This window comes from Ambystoma mexicanum, chromosome 8 (assembly GCF_040938575.1).
Source record: "Ambystoma mexicanum isolate Mex_15411 chromosome 8, UKY_AmexF1_1, whole genome shotgun sequence".
NCBI classification, from domain to species: Eukaryota; Metazoa; Chordata; class Amphibia; order Caudata; family Ambystomatidae; genus Ambystoma; species Ambystoma mexicanum.
Genome location: NC_090929.1, coordinates 437,742,620 through 437,764,984, shown reverse-complemented (window position 1 = coordinate 437,764,984; position 22,365 = coordinate 437,742,620). Strand labels below are relative to the sequence as shown.

The 22,365-nt window shown below is 47.9% G+C and overlaps 1 protein-coding gene across 2 annotated transcripts in view; it reads left to right on the top strand.

The window, feature by feature from the left end:
- Nucleotides 1-22,365, top strand: part of UBE4B (ubiquitination factor E4B) — a 2,401,822-nt gene that overhangs the window by 1,865,157 nt on the left and 514,300 nt on the right. The gene's annotated exons all lie outside the window — the stretch shown is intronic.

Genomic DNA, 22,365 nt, shown 5'->3' with positions numbered 1-22,365 from the left:
GTTTCCCCACTATAGACCTATTCGCCACAAGCGAAAACAGACAGTGCCAGGATTCGCATCCAGGTTCCCCCAACCAGACTCCAAGGGGAACGCCCTGTGGATGAACTGGTCAGGGATGTTTGCGTACGCTTTTCCACCAACCCCTCTCATCAGGAAGGTGTCAACAAGATGCACAGGGAATTGATGACGCTCGTCCTAGTTGCTCCCATGTGGGCGAGGCAACCGTAGTTCCCACACTTATGCAGACTTGCGGTGTGCGAACCCATCAAACTCCTGTGCTGGTACAACCTACTGTCCCAGCACCAAGGTCGGACAGTGCATCCTCAACCTAACTCAATGAACCTGGCAGCATGGCTCCTGAGGTCATAGAGTTTGGACATCTCAATGTACCTCAGAGATGTATGGACATCCTAAAAGAATCTAGGAAGCCAAACACGAGGTATTGCTACTTTGACAAATGGAAAAGATTTCTTATCTGGTGCCAGAATAAGCAAATCAACCCAGTTGATTGCACTCCTTCCACTATAGTCACCTACATGCTCCACCTGCTGGACGCACGGTTGGTATTTAATCACTAAAGGTACACCTGGCAGCTCTGTCAGTATGCACCACATCGCATAACAAGGTATTGTGGTGGAAAGTACCAGTGGTTAAAGCCTTCATGGAAGGAGTAAAGAGACTTCACCCTCCAATTTCTAACCCACCACCAGGATGGGACCTTAATGTGGTGTTTGCTAAACTCATGGGCCCTCCCATCAAGCCCATGCATAAAAGCAGTCTCAAACACCTGACATATAAAACTGCCTTCTTGCTAGCCATTACGTCTATAAGAAGGGTCAGTGAAATTCATGCTCTGTCAGTGCAGGATCCTTTCTTTACTGTCCATTAAGATAAACTGGTTTTACGAACACACCCTAGGTTCTCACGTAAGTTTATTTCTAAATTCCACGTGAACCAGTCCATCGAGCTTCCGGCTTTCTTCTAAGACCCACAAAGCTCGGCTGAGGTGAAACTACACACCCTAGATGTGCGTAGGGCGGTCCTATACTATGTAAACAAAACCAGACCGCTAAGGAAAACAGATCAGCTGTTTGTCTCCGTAGCTACAGGCAGAGAGGGGGATTGCGTCCCTAAAGGTGCCATCTCGAAGTGGATTATTAATGTGATCGACTTCTGGCACATCGGTTGAGGGTTATGGACAGTGGCAGATCTGTCAATGCAGTGGAAAGACAGGATGGGTTGGTGACTTTTGATCCTGTGGAGATTAATGCGGCATTTCTGTCGTATTATAAAACCCTGTACACTTCAGAGATCAACTTATCTGAGCGTACAATTGGTCAATTCATTGATGACTGCCATCTGAAGAAAGTGAGTTTGGAATCCTTGGAGTATATGGAAAGAGATTTGAACGTGGAGGATCTCAGGTTGGCTGCTTATGCGCTGAATTCTGGGAAGTGTCCAGGTCCGGATGGGCTACCAGCTGAACTTTTTAAAATTTTCCCAGAAGAGGTGTTTGCTTTGATGCTAGAGATGCTGCGCGCCTCTTTGAGGAATGGGTGCCTTCCAAGTTCAACAAGATATGCTTCAATCTCCGTTTTTCTGAAGGAGGGACGATCACCAGTGAAAACTGGCAGCTATAGGCCGATCAGTTTATTGAACACGGACAACAAGATTTTCGCCAAAGCGTTAGCTTTGAGGATTGAGAATGCGCTGATGGCTATCATAGATGTAAGCCAATCTGGATTTGTAAAAGGCAGACATGTTTCAGAAAATGTGAGAAGATTGTTGCTGACACTGTATGAAGGCAAAGAACACCATAATGATGTGGTGACGTTGTCCTTGGATGCTGAGAAAGCTTTCGACCGTATTGAATGGACATATCTTTTAAGTACATTGAAAAGCTTTGGTTTTGGAGACACCATGATCGGATGGATAAGACTGCTGTATTCCCGGCCGACTGCTTGTGTTCGGACTAATGGCATGGACTCAGGCATTTTTGAACTTGGGAGAGGCACGAGGCAAGGCTGTCCACTGTCGCCGATTCTGTTTGTGATCGCCATGGAATTGCTGGCTGTGAGGATAAGAGAAGAGGATAGAATTGAGAGCGTACGCTTTGGTGCAGCCTCCCAGAAGGTTTGGTTGTATGGTGGTGGTTCAGAATGTGGAGAGCTCCATTCCTGTGCTGATGGAGTTGATCAATGTGTTCAACAAGGTTTCTGGATACAAGATCAATTGGACCAAGTCGGAAGCGCTGCCGGCATCAACCACTTGCACTGTTTTGAAGATGCAGGGCTTTCCCTTTAAGTGGTGTCCGAATAAGATGAGATACCTTGGAATTTGGCTAACGAATGATGTCTCGAAAATAAAGGATGTCAATATTACACATGTGATTCAATGTTTGGAGCTGGACCTGAAGAGGTGGAATGTACTTAAATTGAGTCTCTGGGGGAGAGTGAATGCCATCAAAATGACATCAACACCGCGAATCAACTATGTGCTCAGTATGCTTCCCCTGGACGTGAAGAAGGGCCATTGGAGGGAAATTGAGAGTTTAATCCAGTCTTTTCTCTGGGAGAACAAACAGCCACGCCTCAGCTTGTGGAAATTGCAGCTGCCCCAAGACTGTGGAGGTTTGGGGGTTCCTGACTTTGAGAATTATCATTTGGCCTTTGGAGCCAGGCATCTGGTTCCATTTATTGAAGATTCGGAGGATGTTTGGACGCTGGCGGAATCAAGTAGTTCTTCTCCGTTGCCGCCTAGGGCCATACTGTCCACGGTGGATGGATCTGGTTATCATTCATTTCTGCCGACAAGATTCCTGAGAACTTGTTGGAGGGAACTATGGAAGAAAAGTAAGCGCAAGGTATGTGATAATGATTACATCCCTATCTGGTTGAATCCAGGTATTTTGCTGAATGGGAGGCCGCTATTGTGGTTGAACTGGCTCCTGAGTGGTGTACTATGTTTGAGTGATCTGATGGAAGACGGCAAATGGATCAGCTATAGAAGACTTGCACAAATTAAAGATCTCAGAGACTGTACAATGGGTGAATACAGAAAATTGAGAGGTTTGCTGCGGAACCAGAGAACTGTTGATGGCGGTGGTTGGCAGTTATGGCTACCTGAATATAAGACATTAGGTGGTATGGCGTCCAAAGTATATAGAAATCTGAGCCAACAGTACACGCCAGCAGAGGGGTTGTTAACTAAGTGGTCTGAGGTCCTTGGCTCTGATATGACTGTGGAGAGGTGGAGGTTTCTTTGTAAAAACGTAACTCTGACACCCATTAATCTTGGAGAACAATGCAGCCAAATCAAAATTCTTAATAGAGTGTTTTGGACTCCCCAGAGACTTTATGCGAGAGGGATGATTGACTCAGAGGCCTGTTGGAGGTGTAAGCATGATGTCGGCTCCTTTGAACACTTGATCTGGGACTGTTATGAACTGAGGACATTTTAGAGGAGTGTCACTGAGAAGATTAATAAGGTTCTATTACTGCAAGAGGATTTTGATTATAACACTATCATCTTGGGTGAGGATGATAAAGTGGAAGATCTCACTTATCCACAGAAATGCTGGCTTTTTAGGGCTGCAAATTCTGCGAAAATAATTGTTTTGAGAAAATGGAAATGTGATGAGAGGCCGACCTGTTCAGAATGGGTGGAGGACTTGAGGCAAGTGGCCAGAATTGAGAAGGTTATCCTTCGCAGGAACAAAAAGTTGAAATTGTTTGATGATATGTGTGGTGGGTTTTTGGATGACATGTGATAATAAGTTGGTCTGTTTTGCTTTTAAGATTCTGTGAAGGTTGGGGGTGGTTATGGGGTGTGGATTCTATGCAATGAGTTCTACGATTACAATGCTGATAAGTTTGTTGCTTGTATGTTTTCTATAAAATTCAATAAACTTAATAATATAAAAAACAAAACCAGACCGCTAAGGAAAACAGACCAACTGCGCCTACTGGTAATGTCATCATTACCAGTAGGCGCATTGCCGTTCGTACCATCACCTGACGACCAGCTACATGCTGAGGTGTTTGAAACAGCATGTTTTGGACCCTCTCCTCGGAAGGGTAAGCTAGCCCAATGTCTGTTTTCATTAGGACCCCCAGAAATTGCTTTACTTGGCTGGGCACTAGACGACTTCTTTTTGTTTATGGAGAAGCCCAATTGAAACAGCAGATTGATTGTTTGCTGAGTGTTTTGAAGGCACCTCTGGGGAGTGTCCGCAGTAATTAGCCAGTCGTCTATGTAAGGGTACACTGGAGGAATGGACTGCTTGCGCAAGTGGGCGGCCACCACTGCTAGGACCTTTGTGAATACCCTGGGAGCTGATGCAATGCGGAATGGTAGCACTTTGAATTGGTAGTGCTCGTTTCCCAATTTGAATCTGAGGTATTTTTTGTGCGCTGGCAATATTGAAATATTTAAGTGTGCATCTTTCAATGTCCAATGTTGCCATGTAATCCCCCATTTTTAATAGTGGGATGACCTCCTGCAATGTTGTCATCCTGAACTTTTGTGGTTTGACATACAATTTTCTAGGGTGCAGGTTCAGCACCGGGCACATTGTTAGATCTTAGTTCATTGAATAGATACCTTGATTTTGTTCCGTGAAGGGCAACAGCTTGATGGCTCCTTTTTGTAACAGGATCTCAATCTCCTCCTTGAGGATGTTGAGTTGCACGGAAGACATGTGTCCTACGAGAGGCGGATGGTGGTGATGTGTTTCGAGGAACTCAACCGAGTATCCTTTGGCCACTGTATCTAAGACCCAACAATCTGATGTTATTCCCTCCCATTGCTGGGCAAAGAGTGTTATGCGGCCCACGACTGGGGACGCATGGGAGGGAATGTGAATCGGCTCGTAACTTGGCAGCAGAGGCCACTGTGCCTTAGAGACTGCAGACCTACCTTGTCCTTTTCAGTGGCGAAACTCACGCTGTTGGTATTGGCAGGATGTTTGAATGTGTGGAGAATAGAAAGAGGCACTAGACGTGCTTGCTCCGGCTTGGAATTGTCTCTTTGCGGCCAAATGTTTTGGAGTGTGTTAAATGCTCCCCTTAGGACGAAGGGCTTAGTGGAAATTTGGCCAAGAGTCTTAATAGTTTCGTGTTCAATTTTTTGCCCTCTACAGCTGGTCGTCAACAGCTTTGCAGAAGAGGAGGGCCTCCTCGAGGGGCATGTTAATAAGTGCTGCCTGTGTTTCTGACATGGACCCTAACAGAGGTGTCTGCAGAGTCTAAGACATTCTTCAGCATGTTCTGTGAAACTTATTTCCCTTCAGTGGTTATTTTGAGTAGATTGAGACTGTGTGGGCTCTGGTACTGAGTCCAGGTGACGTGAGACCTCGACACACTGGATGCTGCTATAGCTGGCAAGCAAAGTGGTATTATTTGCTATCCTAGTAAGGTATGCAGCAGAGGTTGTGATGCATTTTCCCAGGGTGTACCATTTTTTGCACTCCTTGTTAGGGGATGTTTCAGAGGTCAAGAGTGGAACACCTCCTCTCTTCCATGTAGTAGTAACTACTAGGGAGTCAGGCTTAATGTGTCCCTTAATGTAGAGGGGATTTGAAGGGGAGGGCCTGAAGGCCTTCTCTACCCGTGGGTTAACCGCCCTAGTAAGGGAGGAGGTAGACAGTGAAGGGGAGACCCTCTTTTGATGGATTCCAAGAGGGGTATGACTTGGCTGACAGGCCATTTCTCGTTAAGAATATTTTCCACGAAGTCAGTCCCTGCGGGGCTGGATTTGTCTGTGTTTATGCCAAAGTGTTCGGCAGCCTTTTTTAATAGGTCATTATAGAGAGGCTGGTCCCCAATGGGAGAGGAGTGAACACCTTCCTCTACCACAGGGTTGATGAAAATGAGATCTGAGTCGTTCTGGTACTGTAGGTAAGTATCCTCCCCATCCTGACCGGGGTCTTCTTGATCATTTATCCAGATGTCTTGGTCCACTTGTGTGGATTGAATGTCAACAGAAAGAGGACCATGTGAGGGCTCCCCAAATGGCAGGCCGGGTGCAGGAAAAGAAGGTGCCACTGGTACTGTAGGAGGTGCAGGAGGCTCCTCATTAGGCTTTGTATGAGTGGTCAACTTGCTCATGAAATCTATGAAGAATGAGATGTTCCCCATGGTGTCCTCAAATTGAGACTGGGTCCAGGGTGTAACAGACAGAATGGATGGTGGTATAACAGTGGGTGACCCTTTGGCACAGGAGTCTCCTTGGGGCTCTCCCTAGGGTGATTCTTGTGAAGAGTGGAAACTAGGGGAGAGATTGTTGTGGTGTTTTTCTGCGTGTAAGTGTGACATACCTTTTCAACAGCTGTTTCAGCGTTTCCACCTCAGCCACCGATTGGTGTTTATGCGCACCTTTCGCCAGAGTGTGTGTATGAACGCCATGTGGTAAATGCGTAGTCTGAACCACAGTGGGCCCGGTTGCCGTGATGACGGTGGGCCAGGAGGCGTCAACTGACGGTGCGCAGCCCTGCATCAACAAAGTTGTCAAGGGACAGCTTTGGGGGTGGTGCATGTGAGAAGAGGTGTGTGCGGGTACGCCGGTTTCGCCAGATGCCTTCCTCATAGCAGCACGCTGCGACTGCCTGTCGAGGCTGGCAACAGGCATGTGGGAACTGGAAAGTTCTGCGGTAGTGTCTTCGAGCTCCGAATCGGAGTCTCGGCTGCCTCGGCCTTCGCGGTCCGACTCGTAGATCCCGGCGGCAAACTCTGACTCCGCCGACATGGCGCATGCCGCCCACCATTTGTCTACCCATGGGAATTAACTGTTGCACTTAGGGCAAATTTTAAAGGGAGTGCATTCCATAGATGCAACAAGATGAGAATAGTAGGGGTAGGAAATGGGGGTATGTATTCTCCGAAAAGGAAAGGATCAGTCCCCCCACTCTCCCTACTCATTAGGCCATAGGCAGGTATAGGACGAAGCCCATTGTCGGAGTAGACATCCGCTCAGGAGCCGGGATCAGCCTTTGAGAAGCTCCGATTATCAGCCATGGAATTATTGCGTTGAACGCAAACGACGAGAGACGTTTTTTTTAGAAATCTAACTCTCAAGTAGCGCACAGCTACAGACTTTGCTAGAGAACAACTTGCCACAATGATGGAAAAAAAGAATCTGAGGGACCTCGCGCAAGGGATCATGGGTACAGGGTACGTCACACTAGGGGCATAGTTTTACAGTCACGCAAGCTACACCATGAACAAGTAACGCTGATCCTGATAGCTCTGATGTGGGCCCGCCAGACCTGGTTCTCACACCTACAAATGATGTCCCTGTGTCCTCCCATGAAACGACCCTGCACAGACTACATGTTCACCCAGTATCAGGGAACAAAGTTGCACCCATGTCCTCAGAGGCTGAACTTAAAAGCTTGGCTCCTGAGGTCATAGAATTTGATCACCTTAACCTAGACCAAAGGTGCATGGAAATACTCAGAGGCACGCAAGCCTAACACACAGCACTGCTATTTTAACAAATGGAAATGCTTTGTGTTGTGGTGCAGAACACGGTCTCTCAATCCGACCGACTGTTCACCAACCAATATAATCAGCTATCTCCCCTATCTACTTGACTCAGGATTACTCTTTAACTCACTCATGGTACACCTAGATGCTCTCTCTGCTTATACCACATCTCACAGTAACATTTTGTGGTGGAAGGAGCGCGTAGTTAAGGCTTTTATGGAGGGCATCAAAAAGCTTTAATCTCCAATCCTACTGCTGCCTGGGACCTCAATGTCATACTCACAGGGCTCATCGGGACCCCTTTGAGCCTATGTGCAAGGCCAGCCTTAAACATCGTACATACAAGACGGCTTTCCTTATAGCCGTTACCTCGATCAGAATGGTCAGTGAACTACAAGCTCTGTCGGTATAAGATCCCTTTGTAGTTATACACAGACAAGGAGGTGCTGCGCACACATCCTTGATTCTCACCTAAGTTCATATCAAAGTTCTGTGTAAATCAAACTATAGAGCTACTTGCGTTTTTCCAAAATCCAACAAACGCAGCAGAAAGAAGCCTTCATACACTAGATGTACGCAGAGCTGTCCTGTTCTACCTTCACAAGACAAAGTCGATCAGAAAAACAGATTGCTTCTTTGTCTCTGTAGCTGCTGGAAGAGAGGGGAATCCTATCTCTAAAGCAGCAATTTCTAGATGGATTGTCAACTGCATCCAACTCTGTTACTCTCTTGCCAAGAGAACATTGCCCTTTAACCCCAGAGCACACTGTACTCGAGGCACTGGGCAACTCTAACCTTCATAGCAAATGTACCCGTAGATGCCATTTGCAAGGCTGCTACTTGGAGCTCAGTACACACTTTCACCCAACATTACTGTCTGGACACACATTCTTGGCGTGATACACAGGTGGGACAAGCGGTGCTGAAACATATCTTTGCAGTGCTACCTTCTAACAACCCACCTCCTTCTACTAGTAGTGTTTGCTAATCTATACAAAGCATGTGATTCTAAGCAGATCCACAAGCCTCAGAAGGGATACATTACTCACCGTAATCATATTTCTGATGCTTGTTTCTGCTTAGATTCACATGTGCCCGCCCTTCCTCCCCTCTTGGAGTAGAAGGTGCCTGGAAAATAAGCATCGATAATTCACACCTCATTGTCTCTGTCTACATTTCATGCTTACAACTTACACTCCCTCTTGTCAGAAACAAATAATCAGTGGCACCTTGACGGGTGAGGGGGTCATGGGTACAGGATACGTCACACTAGGTATAGTATTACAGTACGCCCTGTCGATGTCCCATTTGAACTTTGGAAACGTCATGTGCAATACTCTGCGACTTACACTAGATGTCGGCCTATACAAATCATATGAATCTAAGGAGCTACAAGCATCTGAAATATGATTATGATGAATAATGTATCCCATATATAATTCTCATAACATTTGTCCCAAAGTGACGCGCTCTGCCTGCAAGCCAAAATTCAGGCTAGTAATGGTGCCAGCCTAGATGCGAGCGGACTACTCGCTAAAAGACGAATGCAGCAGAAGCTTCAAGGCGGCACACAAATGTTCCAGACAGCAATGCCTTGTAACCAACAGAAATTTATTAGCAAATGTTGGTGAGGGAGGTCTCCATTGACAACGCGTTTCACCCTACACAGGCTTCGTCCAAATAAAAATGTCCTGGTGCGGGTAAGTCGGCCTAGAGTCACAATACAGGTAGAAAGTTCCATACAAATCAATGGGATAAGTCTATGGGCCATCTTCTTTAGTGAAGGTAGGTATGTTCTACCCCACAAGTGCATATTCTGTCGTAAACAACTCCAGAGAAGACATTAGGGGTCCCCAATTCCAAGATCCAGAGGCCGAAGGACGAACCAGAAGCCCAGAGGAAGATGCAGCAGAGCAGGATGGCCCACAACGTAGGTCTATGGAAATGCGGTTTAGACTCACCTCCAGAGAATCTCAACCCCTGAACTAGCGGGATCCCCGAGGGTGAATATCTTGAGTAATTGCCCACCACAGGACTCAGGGGTAAGTACTTGCATCCGTAGTTTTGGCGAAAACTGCTACAGCAGCACCAAACAACCCAGTAAGTACAGGGCTTCTTTTCCAGGTGTGTGATACTTAACCCGTGCCTAGGAGCTTGCACCCTGAGCTAGCGACGATCCACAATATCCATAAAAGGAACAGAACAACGTCGACCTTCAGTTCTGTAGCGAAGAACCAGACGAGGAAGACTCAGGGAAGGCATGAAAATGGCTCAAAAAGGTCCCATATGGTAACTCAGCCATTTTATGACCACCTGGTGATCGGCGTGAACAAAGGGAGCCCTTAAACACAAAATGGCTGAGACAGCGGTTTAAAAAAAATGCTTTAGTGCCACAATAGCTACTAAAAAGGCAGATTGGGCTACTAATGCAGTAACATGGCTTGTATTCCTTGTGAAGCCGCAACTAAAGTACAGCTACCACCAACCTACTCAATTAAACTAATGAGGGTTCCGATCACCCTAGGACATACATGGGATGCTTGTGAAGCACCCCTGGGACTGGGTGCGTTGGGGGCAACCAAATACCCTATCCATTAAGGCTAAAAGGGTTGCAATAGCAGGGGTACTTCAGCACAAGTAGATTTTGCCATCGAAAAGAACTCAGTGATCCAGAAAAATAAAGGGGGAAAAAAAGCAAAATGTTGAGGGGCCCTAAAAAATGCCCCCCAGAATAAATAAAAAAATAGCAATTCTGTCTTACCATTGCTCAACTCATCTCTTTTGGGGCTCTGGTCAGGCTATAATGTTCCTAGTAGAAGTGGACATTGTCCCCTTTCATGTTTAATGTAGCACACATCAACTTACAGTGAAGTGCTGCAGGGATACTTTTTCCTTTGTCTTCAGTAATGCCCTTTTTACGATTTGGATGGGCTTAGGACAAGTTGGTGGCAGTGAACAGTTGTTTTACTTATATTTTCGGAGCGCTTCCATGAACCATCTATTTTTACTGCATAATTTAATTTCGAGTACCATGTACTCAAAGTAGCTATGAAGTCCTGTCCTTTGGCCATCTTGCTTTTCATCTTGCTTTTCAGCTGTCTTCCTGTCCTCACAGGTCAGAAAACAACATAGGAGGTAATGCACTTCCTGGATCCTGCTTGGATTCCTTGGCTGGTGTCTTTGTGTGGAACGGTTGGAGATTGCCTGCTCCTAATAAACACCCTTGCCGGGAAGTCTCTCTTGCTGATCAGTTGCACAGTTTGAGGCTGTCCAGGATTTGGATAAGTTTGGGATAAGAGAAGCTCTGGGTCTGTTTCTCAGGTTGACCTTGCAGCAATGATTCAGAAGAAAAGGAGCCTGCCCTGAAGAACCTGAAGCCTGTTGCCATGATTAACCAGCATTGCCAAAGCCATCTCCTGGTGAAGCTTTGCTACATTTTCTGTCACAACAGAAGACCCTTGTCGATACTTCGATCCTTAGACTGGTGAGACCAACTAGGCCTGTGCACTACACCTGAAGCCTGCTGCTGAAGGTTATCGAAAGTGTCCCGTGACATTCCTGTGGGCTGTCCATCTCAAGAAAGGGGCCCTGGCAGCATTGGTCGCCATCTCACGCTGGAGCTTGGGTCTCTGCAGTTCATCGACTTGTGGTTTAAGATCATCTCTCCTGCAGTTGCTGCAATCGTGGATGGAAAGGGAGCTTCCCCCAACCAAATCTTTACAGCTTCCATGTTCCCCTGCCTGCTGACCGCTGACTAAGGTCAGTTCTGCTGCTTCCCTGGTTCTCCTGTCGCCCGAAGTTCTCTTCATGTCGTGGGATCTGCTGTGGCTGCTGTCCTGAGGTGACTGGCCGGTCCAGCTGTAGGTCTGTCATAACTATCCCACAGACAGAGATTGGAACGGCCAGACCCAATCCATACACCATCTATAGCCATTGTACCTGTGACCCCTGGTCCTCCAAACAACAGAGTAATTGAGTGCCCAGAGACTGTGAGTACCCCAAGTGGGTGGTCACTCGTGAAGTAAGAGGCTCAATTGTACTTACCTGTTTCATGCCCCCCTCCCATTATAGTAATTACACTCCACTCCCTAACACTCTTGCCTGTATTTGATCTGTGGAGTTATAGCCAAGAACCATCCCACTCCCCCACCCCCACCCCAGGGTAACCCCTAGTGTGATGGAATTGAATGTGCTCCTAAAGTTGGTACTTCGCTTTTACATCCTAATGTGCTACATCTTTCTACTAACCTTTTGGCTTTGCCAAAGCGTGTGCAGGGGAACATATTTGAAACTTCCTACACCTCCCCCACTTTCACCTACATACCTGCCACTTTGATTTTGTTGAGAAACAAGGCTTACTTGCTTGATAGGGAATGACTGCTACAATTAGGTGTCTACTTTATATTAATAAGGCAGCGTATATGGGCCATGCTTTAGAGAATTGTTATGTTCACTTTACTTGTTACAGTTTCATTGGTTTACTTTTATGAACTGCTTTTACAGTGTCCTAGTGTAAAGTGTAGCTAGTTTCACTTTGAGGTTAACGTTTGTTTGTGTGTGTGTGTGTGTAAGTAAGTGGATGGTGATTAAGGTGAACTGTAATATTTGACAGTATGTGGTTAACAATGCTTACACAACACCCCAATTGCACTTGAAGTCTGCCTCACTTTTCAGACTATGTTACCTTGATTGAGTTTGGCTATACTAAGTGTCAATAACTGTGTTCACAGACTAGTGTGGTCTAGTTTTGGAACCCTCCCACATAGCTGGTTCTGAATCTCAATCCTAATAGTCTCCCTGCTCTTAGGGACAAACCAGTGTCCACAAATGAAATGGGTTTCATTAATGAGTGAGGTTGAAAAAGACCTCTCACTAAAAAGAGGCTGGGATTATACAGTTACCCAGCAGATACGTTAGAGATCACTTGAAAGAGATGAGAAAGCTGTTTAAGTATCTGGCCTGCTCAGGACGAATATCACTGATAAAAATGATAGCCCTACCTAGGCTACTGTACCACTTCATCAATGTTCCATTCCTCATTCCGAAGAAGTTCTTTGTGAACCTCAACACAATACTGGGCAGCTTCATATGGGGCAAAGTCAGGAGAAGAGTTGCCATGGAGACACTATGCAAAGATTATGCAGAAGGAGGAATGCGATTCCCACATTTTGAACTGTACTTTCTACCAGGCCAACTGCAACATGTGGCTAGCTGGCTTGCAGACGAAGAGACCGTGGAGCACACCCTCTTGAGTAATGCTGTATCCCTGTACCTTCTCAAGGAAGCGCTGTGGATTGGAGCAAACGCGATCTCGCAACCCCCCGCGTTCCTGCACCTAGGGAAACAAATATGGGACAGGACCAAAAAACTGATAAAAGTAGGAGAACCCTACCCCTCCCCCCCAACCCGAGATACCACTGGCAGCACTTAACGGGAGCAACAGAGCATCTCTCAAGCAAAGCAGAAACCACTGGGAACCCAAAGGAATAATCACAACTGGAGACCTAGCCCCAGAAGGAGTGAAGCAAGACTTCCAAGACATGGTCGAGTCCCATGAATAACACAAAGGCCAGTTCATAACGCACGCCAGACTCATCAAACAATTAGACACCAGATGGCCATCTCTCGTAACAAGGCAAGCATACAATCCAGTCCTGGGCCTACTCTATGATGTCACTGAGGGGGACATATAGTATCTAGAATATATCAAAGGCTCGTGGAAGAGTTCCATAAAAATAAAGACAAAGGGAAACCAGCATGGGATAAGATACTAGGCAGAACAATCCCAGATAAAGAATGGGCAAAGGCGAAGCTCTACCCAAAAAGGATATCCAGAAATGCCAGGCTAAAACAACTACAGTTTTACTTACTTCATGGGGCGTACCTAACCCCAGAAAAAAATCCCACTTACCATGGCGCCACCACACAGAGCTGCCCAAAATGCCGAGAGGAAAACGGCAATCTGGGACACATATTCTGGCATTGCCCGAAAATTCACGAATACTGGCGAGGAATAGAGCAGCGCCTGAGCGAAAACGGGATAAAAGGTCAAACTTGGACCATTAAAGCCTGCTTTCTGGACCTCTATAGCTCCTCAAAAAAGAAAAAAGCAAAGGAAAGAATGACTAACCTAGCATGGGCACTAGCCAAGAGACGAATAGCAATGAAATGGAAGGCCAAAGATGGACTGTTAGGGAGAATTTGCTTATAAGGCTAATTTCCCAAACCTAGTGAGTCCCCCAGCAGCTGGATTTTTGGGGTTTGTTTTTTCTCCGGCTAAGACTTAGACTCTTTTCCTCCCACTCTTATGCATGATTTGAGGTATGTCTTTGACTTTTTGTGTGCTTATGGGCTATGTTTTTTTTTTTACTCCATAGGGTATCATCTGTTTTTGTGTATGTCTTACACAGCACCCTCAGTGCAGTAATACAGGGGTGTCATAGTGACCCCCAAACATAGACTCCATACCCTGGGACTGATTACTGTCTCACAGGGCATGTAAAGTCACCATTGACTTTACTAGTGCAAAATTGTGAACAGAATCAGTACAAACGATCATATTGTGGAAGTACTGGAAGGGGTTAATTCGATTGCCCCTGGGTCTGTTTTCAAGGGGGCACTGTCCAGTCCCCCCCTGGTCGAGTTTCTGGCTGGTGGCAGTGGTTACCACGCAAAATTTTCCACCGGAATATTTCCTATGGGATTTTCCCATTGATTTTAAACGCACCACTTTTTGGTGCAATGTTAAAGATACCACTGGTTTATTTATTTTATATTAAATCACCGGTTGGGTCTTTTTGCCAGAACTCTTTTCTAAAATGTTGTTTGTGTCTGTCTCTGTAACTCCAACCAAGGTCGGGCCCCTTGTTCCACTTTTTGGCGGGCTTCTCCACAGAAGCCCTCCAACTGGTGCCACTCTGTCTGGGTTCCACAGGATGTGTGGGTGGGGGAATTGGCACCCTGGACTGCGTTGCCTTAGCAACCCAAGTTGCACTCTGTTCTGATTGGGCCAGTGGTGAGCCGCCCGGCTCACCACTTAGCATGTTTGAGTGACAGCTAGGCTGTTGAATGGGGGTTTTTCTGCATAAAAGCAGGGCTTTTGGGACTGGAACTGGAGAGGGGAGAAGCTGAGCCATCTGCAACGACGACACTACCGGTGGAGCCCTGCTGCAACGACCTCGCCACTTTCCCGACGACAAGAGAAGATCTTCTGCTGGACAAGTCTTCTTCCTCTGATTTGGTGGGATCAACCAGTTCCCCGTTTTGCCTTCCAGGACGTCTCTTGGTCAAATCGCCCGTGCCAAGCACCCCGGCGGCCGGATAGCCAAGCTGCAACACTGTAACCACGAATACCAGGAACACACCTTTTAACTGACAAACTCCGCGGCTGGTTTCTTCCCTAGGCAGTGCAACAACTCCAAGTTTCCTCCTCGACGAGATCCTCTCTTCCCCTGGTCGAAACCATGAACTGCACCCGCTGCCAGGAACAACTGCCACCGCTGGAGCTTCCTCAACTTTAAAGGTACTGTGTTCCACCTGGTCTCCCTTTCCACGGTTTGCTAAAGGGTGACCCTTAAATCCTTTGCTTTCCAACTGGCTTGGCCCCCAGACCTTCTAACTTTATCTTTTGAACCACCCCAATCTCTTTTGAACATTTCTACAAAGACTTGAATGCATTTCGCAACTGTGTGATCTTGGGCACATTTCACCTTGCTCCATTTAAAGTGGGCCTGGCCTATGAACTTTGGCTCTACAGTAGACTCTGCCTTCACTAACTTGTTTTTGTCTCTTAAAAGTGTTGGGAACTGTTTTATCTTTATGACCTGCCTTTTTCTCACCCTTTTATTTAATTATTGGAGTGCCATCTAAGTTACACGCTCACCTCTGTTTTGACAAAAAGTGGTGTTTTAACTTAGACTTGTCTAAATAATTCTTAAGGGAGGTGTGTATACTTTTCTGATTGTGTTTTGAACTTGCTTTGATTTTTTTTTAAACATATTTTTATTAAGAGAGCAGGTTTACAGCACGACATAGCACATAAACATGATAACACATTGCGACTTGCTTTAAGCATATACAGGTACAAGCATTGGGTGAAGGAGCGACAAGTACAAAGGTGAGTATACATTGAGTATCAAGGTGAGGGTATGGGCGTTACCTCTGTGTCTGAGCCCAAATCATACAAGTAAAGGCGCAACAGTGTCCAAATGTCTTTAGGGCGGCAAGAAGACGGAACCGACAGTACAAAGAGTTCCTCATCGTCCCTCACCATACATAGATCTTTTAAGAAATTGGCCCTGGTCGGGGCGGCCGCAGACTTCCAACACTTTAGAATACAACGCTTGGCAACAACACATGAAATATTAAACAACCGCCTAGTGGTCTCCTTCACTTTGCCAATGTCGCCAAACAAATATTTCAAACGAGAGAGAGTCGCCGGGATCGATGTTATGGTTTCAAGAAGTTCTGCGACCTCACCCCAGAATTCCACAATCAATGGGCACGACCAGTACATATGATAAGGCCCCGCCTCCGGGGCATCACATTTGGGGCAGGCGCCCGTGCAGTCCTCCACAAATTTAGCCAACCTGGCCGGGGAGTAATGGAGTTGGTTTAAAACTTTGAATTGAATTAGACGTAGCCCAGAATTCATAAAAACAGATCGGGTAAGCAGACAGTAGCGGGTCCAACGGACATCGTCTATCTGGGCACCCACATCCCGCTCCCAGATCTCTCTCATCGTGTTACGGGAAGGGGAGTGGGTTTGCACCAAGAGTACAGCATCGAAACCCCCTTGCCGTGGTTGTCCGTGGACACCATCGCCCTAATGCATTCATGTGTCTGGGGTTCTAACGGAAATGTTGGCCACCGTGCCGCAAATGCAGTTTTCATTCGGTGGTATTGAAAGCGTTTGAGGTGGACCCCCCCACCGCTCCAATGAAGTCCGCAAGATCACAGAACTTGCCATCTGGGAACATGGCTCCCAACGTGAAGTGCCCATTCGGGTCCCAGGACTCTTGAAGGGCCTGATCGAATGTGGGGGAGATACCAGAGAGTTTCTACATGGGGGTTTCCGGGTCATAGGGCGAGTCCAGACCTATTCTCTTGTAAAGCCTGGCCCAAGCCTGAGTGGTTGTGTAGACCGGGTCAAAAGGGCATATGTCCCCGTACCTAGGATTAAGAAGGACTGAGCGTATGTCATTGGGGCGGACGGAGTGTTTTTCAATTAATATGTGTGGGCCGTATCCTCAGGGTCAAACCAATGTTTAGCAAATTGTGCTTGCGCACACAAGTAATAGAATTCAAAGTCTGGTGCAGCGATACCGCCCTGTGCAAAGGGTTCAACCATCTTATCCCATCCCATCCTGGCTGTCTTCCTGTTCTAAATAAAAGATGAGGCAAGTGATTTCAGTTTCGAGAAAAAGGGCCTACCGGGCCAGATTGGAATAATATTGAAATAATATAGGAGTTTGGGGAGAACCACCATCTTAAGTAACGCCACTCTGCCATATAGGGATAGTGGAAGGTTAGCCCATAACTGGAATTTGATCGACAGGTTTAGCAGCAATTCCACATGATTATGGGTATACAGCAATTGCTTGTCTCTAGCAACCAGATCCCCAAGTACCGAACCCTGGTGGGAGTGGGCCTGAACCCCTCTATCTCAGTAAGGTCACCCGTACAGTCAGTCAGGGGGAATATTTTGGACTTTGGCACGTTGACCTTATATCCCGAGTATTCTGAAAACTCACTAATATCCGACATGATGTGTTGTACATTCTCTTTTGGGTCCCGGACGTAAAGCAGGGTGTCATCCGCATATAGCGATATGATCTGAGGGGGACCAGTCATCCTAAGACCCCTGTGTGAGTGGTTTTGACGCACAAATTCCGCCATTGGTTCTGTGGTAAGCGCAAATAGTATAGGCGAAAAAGGACATCCCTGCCTGGTCCCTCTGTGAAGATGGAATGATGGAGATAGAGTGGCATTGGTCAAGACCTTAGCCGTCGGCTGAGTATATAGTAGCTGTACACAATTAATATAATATTGACCGAAACCAAACCGCTCTAGCACCAGGAAGAGATACGTCCAGGACAGAGAATCAAAAGCCTTCTCGGCGTCTAATGCAACCACGGCCGCCTTAGCGTCCGGGTCTATTTGCGCCATCACATTAAATAAGCGTCGCAAATTGAGAGCCGTAGATCGGGCTGGTACAAAGCCAGCCTGGTCCGGGTGGACAAGGACTGCCATATATGGCAAGAGTCTGGTGGCCAACACCTTAGCGAAAATTTTCGCATCAGTATTTATCAAGGACAGGGGTCTGTCGGACGCCATGTCTTGTGCCGGCCTGCGGGGCTTCAAAAGGACCGTGATGATCGCCTCACGCATCGATTCCGGAAGAACCCCGTGGCTCATCGCCTCATCCCACACCTTTAACAGTAGCAGGGCCAATTCGCCACAGAATTCCTTGTATAGTTCCGAGCTCAGGCCGTCCGTGCCAGGGGCGCGGCCATTTGACAGGGATTTAATGGCTTCTGTAATCTCTTCAACCGTAATAGGCCTATCTATTATATTGCGGGTCTCAGTGGTTAGTGTGGGCAGGTCAAGATTGTCTAAATATCGGCACGTGTCTTCTTTGTTTTTTGTATCATGATTAGAGTAGAGAGAGGAGTAGAACTCAGCAAAGGCGGTGTTAATGTCTCGGTCTCTATTGACCGTTACCCCAGCCGGTGTCTGTATGCTCGGGATCGGATTATGGTGTCTATTGGTTCTAAGCATGTTGGCCAGGAATTTCCCGGCCTTGTTACTCTCCCCGTACCGTCGGGCCTTGGCTGGGGCGGCCATGTAAAGGACTTCTCTATTGGCTAGTTTGTGAAATTCTTTTAGTGTAGTATGAATCTGCGACAGGGTCCCCTTGTCATGCATGACGCTATATTCAGTTTGCAACAACTCTATTTTAGCCTCGGCAATGCCCAGTTCCCTTTTCACCGATTTCAGCATACCCGTAGACTTACCCAGGATAGCTCCCCGAACCCAGGCCTTAAATGCATCCCACAGGGTGGCGTAGGTGGTGACCGACCCCTCATTTACTTCCAGAAATTCCGCGATCTCCGTATGTAGTGATTCACTTATGTTGGGGTCTCTTAGGATCGTGGGGGGCATTCTCCACCTTCTGGCCGGAGGGGAAACATCACTTAGGTTAATGTCAAGTGTTACAGGGGAGTGGTCTGAAAGGGTTCGGGGGTGTATTTCACAGCTAGAGACCGCCCCAGCCAGGGAGTGGCTGATAAGCCAATAGTCTATGCGCGAATGGGAATCGTGCACCGATGAATAGAATGTAAACTTCTTCTCACACGGGTGTAGTGTACGCCACGTGTCTATCATGCCCATCTGTTCCATTAATTGTTTTACAACGAGTGCAGCTTTGGAGGGGATTCTGGGGGTGGTCGAGGATCGATCTAGGGATTGATCCAATATCATATTAAAGTCACCGCCCCAAATAATTTGTGCCTCCCCCGATGTAGACAGCATATCGAGTAGTGTGCAATAGAACTGTGGGTCGTCTACATTAGGTCCATATGTGTTAATCAGAATTATTTGGTGCCCTGCCACTTCCCCCCACACCAGAACATATCTACCATGCGGGTCTATTTTCTTGAGTGGTATTTGAAGCACAGCTTGGGATGTATGAGCGTCAACAATCCCCTGGATTGTGTTGAATATTCTGTATAATATCTGTGGGGACCCCACCGTGGCAAGAGTGTAGTGTTGACGTGCCCAAGTGCATGTGTCTCCTGTATAAGAAGGATGTGGGGGTTATGACGAGTGATGTATGCTGCGATCTTCCTTGCCTTTACCGGGTTATTTAACCCCCGGATATTCCAGGAAAGCAGCTTAATATCTAAGCCCCTATTAGCCTGTGTTAAAGTCTAACCTTGTGTGAATCGTCTGCCCATAACCTCGCCCCTGTCGCAAGAGATATGTGCCTCCCACTACCAAACCGCTCTCTGGTTTTAACATTACAACTAAACGGGACAAAAACTCCCCAAACAGGCCCGGCATATCACCAGGCACAACGATAACCCCATGCCACCCCAACCCCCACCCGCATCATCAACCCCAACCAGATGATGTAACCCTTGAGCCATAACCTGGGAAAACTCCTGGGGGTGTGAGCTGCCCTCACATGGCCGCCAACCCAGGGAACCGTCACGGCTCTACTTCATCAAATAGCAACAATCAGGGCCGCCTTGCCACCTTTGATTATAACAATATACCAGTGTAGCAAGGAGGGGGGTGTTCAACCAGCGGGATCATCAGGTTCTCCTTTGCCCTCAGGCGGTAGATTCTGGTTTATGGCTCGATCCCGGACCGGTAAGGGAATAGAAGCTTCGTCATAGGACATGGCCTCATTAGGATTATCAAAGAACTGGGCTCGACCACCATGCTGAATCCTCATTTTCGCCGGGAAGCCGAGCGAGTAGGGAACCTGACGGAGTCTCAATTGTTTCTTAACAGGTTTGTAGGATCTCCTCAGTGTTTGTACATGAGTGGAGAAGTCCGGATAGATGTGTATCCTGTTATTCTTGTGAAACAAGGTGCCCTTTTCCCTGGAAATCCGCAGGATAGCGTCTTTGTCCCTATAATTGAGAAGGCGGGCTATTATCGTGCAAGGTGGTGCCCCAGGTCTAGGTGGAGGCGCCAAAGTGCGGTGAGTGCGCTCTACAAGGAAGTGATCCGAGAAGGAGTCTGGACCCAGTAGATCTTTCAGGAGGACCTCAACTTGACGCTCCATGGATCCTTTACCAAAGGTTTGTCACCCCAACCAGACGGATGTTGCTCCTCCTGGAACGGGATTCAAGGTCCTCACACTTATCCAGGGTCTTTCGAAGGTCGCCCTTCAGCTGGGCAATGTCCCGGCCGTGTTGTATTATCGAATCCTCATTGGTGCCAATCCTGTTTTCGGCCTCAGTGATACGTGTGCTTTCTTTGTCCACCCTAGCCTTCAGGGAGTTAATTGTTGCCCCAATGTCGTCCAGTTTGGTGTTCACCGCCAGGAAGCCATTTTGGACCATTGCCATTAATCTGTCCACTCTCTCATCCACCGGGAGGTCTGATTGGCTGTCCGTTGGTTTCGTGGGGGTGCGGCAGAACCGCCGGGCTGGGTGCTGGCGAAGGAATCCATGGGGCCTGTTTTCTTGGAGCGCACTCCCTTCTGCTCGTGGCGTCCCATATGGCGTCCTCCCACGTCTCCCGGCACACTTGTAGCAATATGTTATGATTGCTCTATGTAGGGCTTATAGTGTGGATGGACCCTACCACCATGCAACTCTGCACTTCAGCACGAGTATACAAAGTACAGTCAAAGGGCGCCCGGCGCGATCCAAAAGTGATGAGGGCGCAGGGGTTATGCCAATGTCCACTTTAAAAGGGGGTTGACGTTTCGGAGGCCTCCGCAATGAAGGATGTAGGCTTCAGGGTATATAGATGAGAGCCAGCCTCCCAAGCTTCGCTGGTGTCCCACGAGGTGCCGCTTAGTGCGCCCGTGTGCAGTAACCCGGTTCAAGCCACAGGGCGACCCCGCGGATCAATGCAGCAATCGGGTATCCGCGGTCGGGTGTGTGGAGGCTGCCCCCAACTTCGCGTTCCAAGCACAGTAATCATTGGCAGGGTGTCCCACCAATCATGTTGAGAAGGCCAAGGCCGCGTGGCCTGTCTGTTGCACCGTCTGTGCAGGGTATCTGAGCTTTTCCTCAATAAATTGGTTATGGGATGATCGTCGCAGCACAGTCCCCCAGCTGCCGCCCTTCCTCGCCAGGGGTGTGTCACCCAATGGAGGTCAGAGTTTTCCTCCCTCAGCTCACTCCTGTCATATAATGCCCCCTCAGTTTGCAGCGCCCCGCGTGCTTACTTGTTTCCTTGTCGGCGGGGATCATCCACGGCAGTCAACGGCTGGGACAAAGTAAGAGATTGCCGCCCTCGCGGTCCGGCGGCCCGCCTCCTCTCCCCGCAGGCACCCGCAGGGCCTATGTAGGCAGCAGCGCGCCGGCCGCCGAAGCCGCACTCCACACCCGAAAAAGGTGTCTCCTCACACGGGTCGAGCAGCACAGCGGTCCCACCACTCGTCCAGGTCCTCCGGGGGCCCTAGTGTACCAGCGGCCCGAGGGCAGCAGCGCCCAGCCCTCTCCACGGATGCCGGCAGAGCGCGGCCTCCAGCGCGCCACTGCCCCTCCCCCCGCGGCTCAGAGGGAGAATCCTCTGGAACTCGCGGACGGCCCGCGTCTCAGCCGTGGCCCGCAGGATCTTCCGAACAGGCCCACTCCTGCGCCGTTAGTTACAGCAGCCTCAAATTTTCACAGCCGGCGCCCAGCATCAAGCGCCACTCCTCGCTGCGTTTTCCTTGCTCCGTGGGCGGCCCTGAAGGAGGATAGATGTAGAAAAGGATTCATGTGAGCCGGAGCTCTCGGACTAGGCGGACATCTTTAACGTGCGCAACAGCGCCCCCCCGAACTTGCTTTGATTAATAGTGCTAGTATATTTTCTAAAGTGCGTGTTAAATAAATAATTATATACTTTTGATACAAAGCTCTGGTCAGTGTTCGCTTGTTCTACTGTGTTTTTGGCCCTATTGTGTATCCCCTGTATACTACCTAACTCTTCTTGAGAGAAGTTTGACTGCTCAGCCACAGCTACCAAGTAAATCTGGGTGGTGCAGACTGCTACCAATTGGGTTTACTGCTTACTCCTGTAGTCTTAATCTTTTTGCAGTGTTCCCTAAGGGAACTGCACAGGATTCTGCCTAACACGGACCAAGAATAGAGACACGGTGGAAAGACCTTAGGAGATGGACTATTGTGGAGACGGCAGTCTGGCAGGAAGC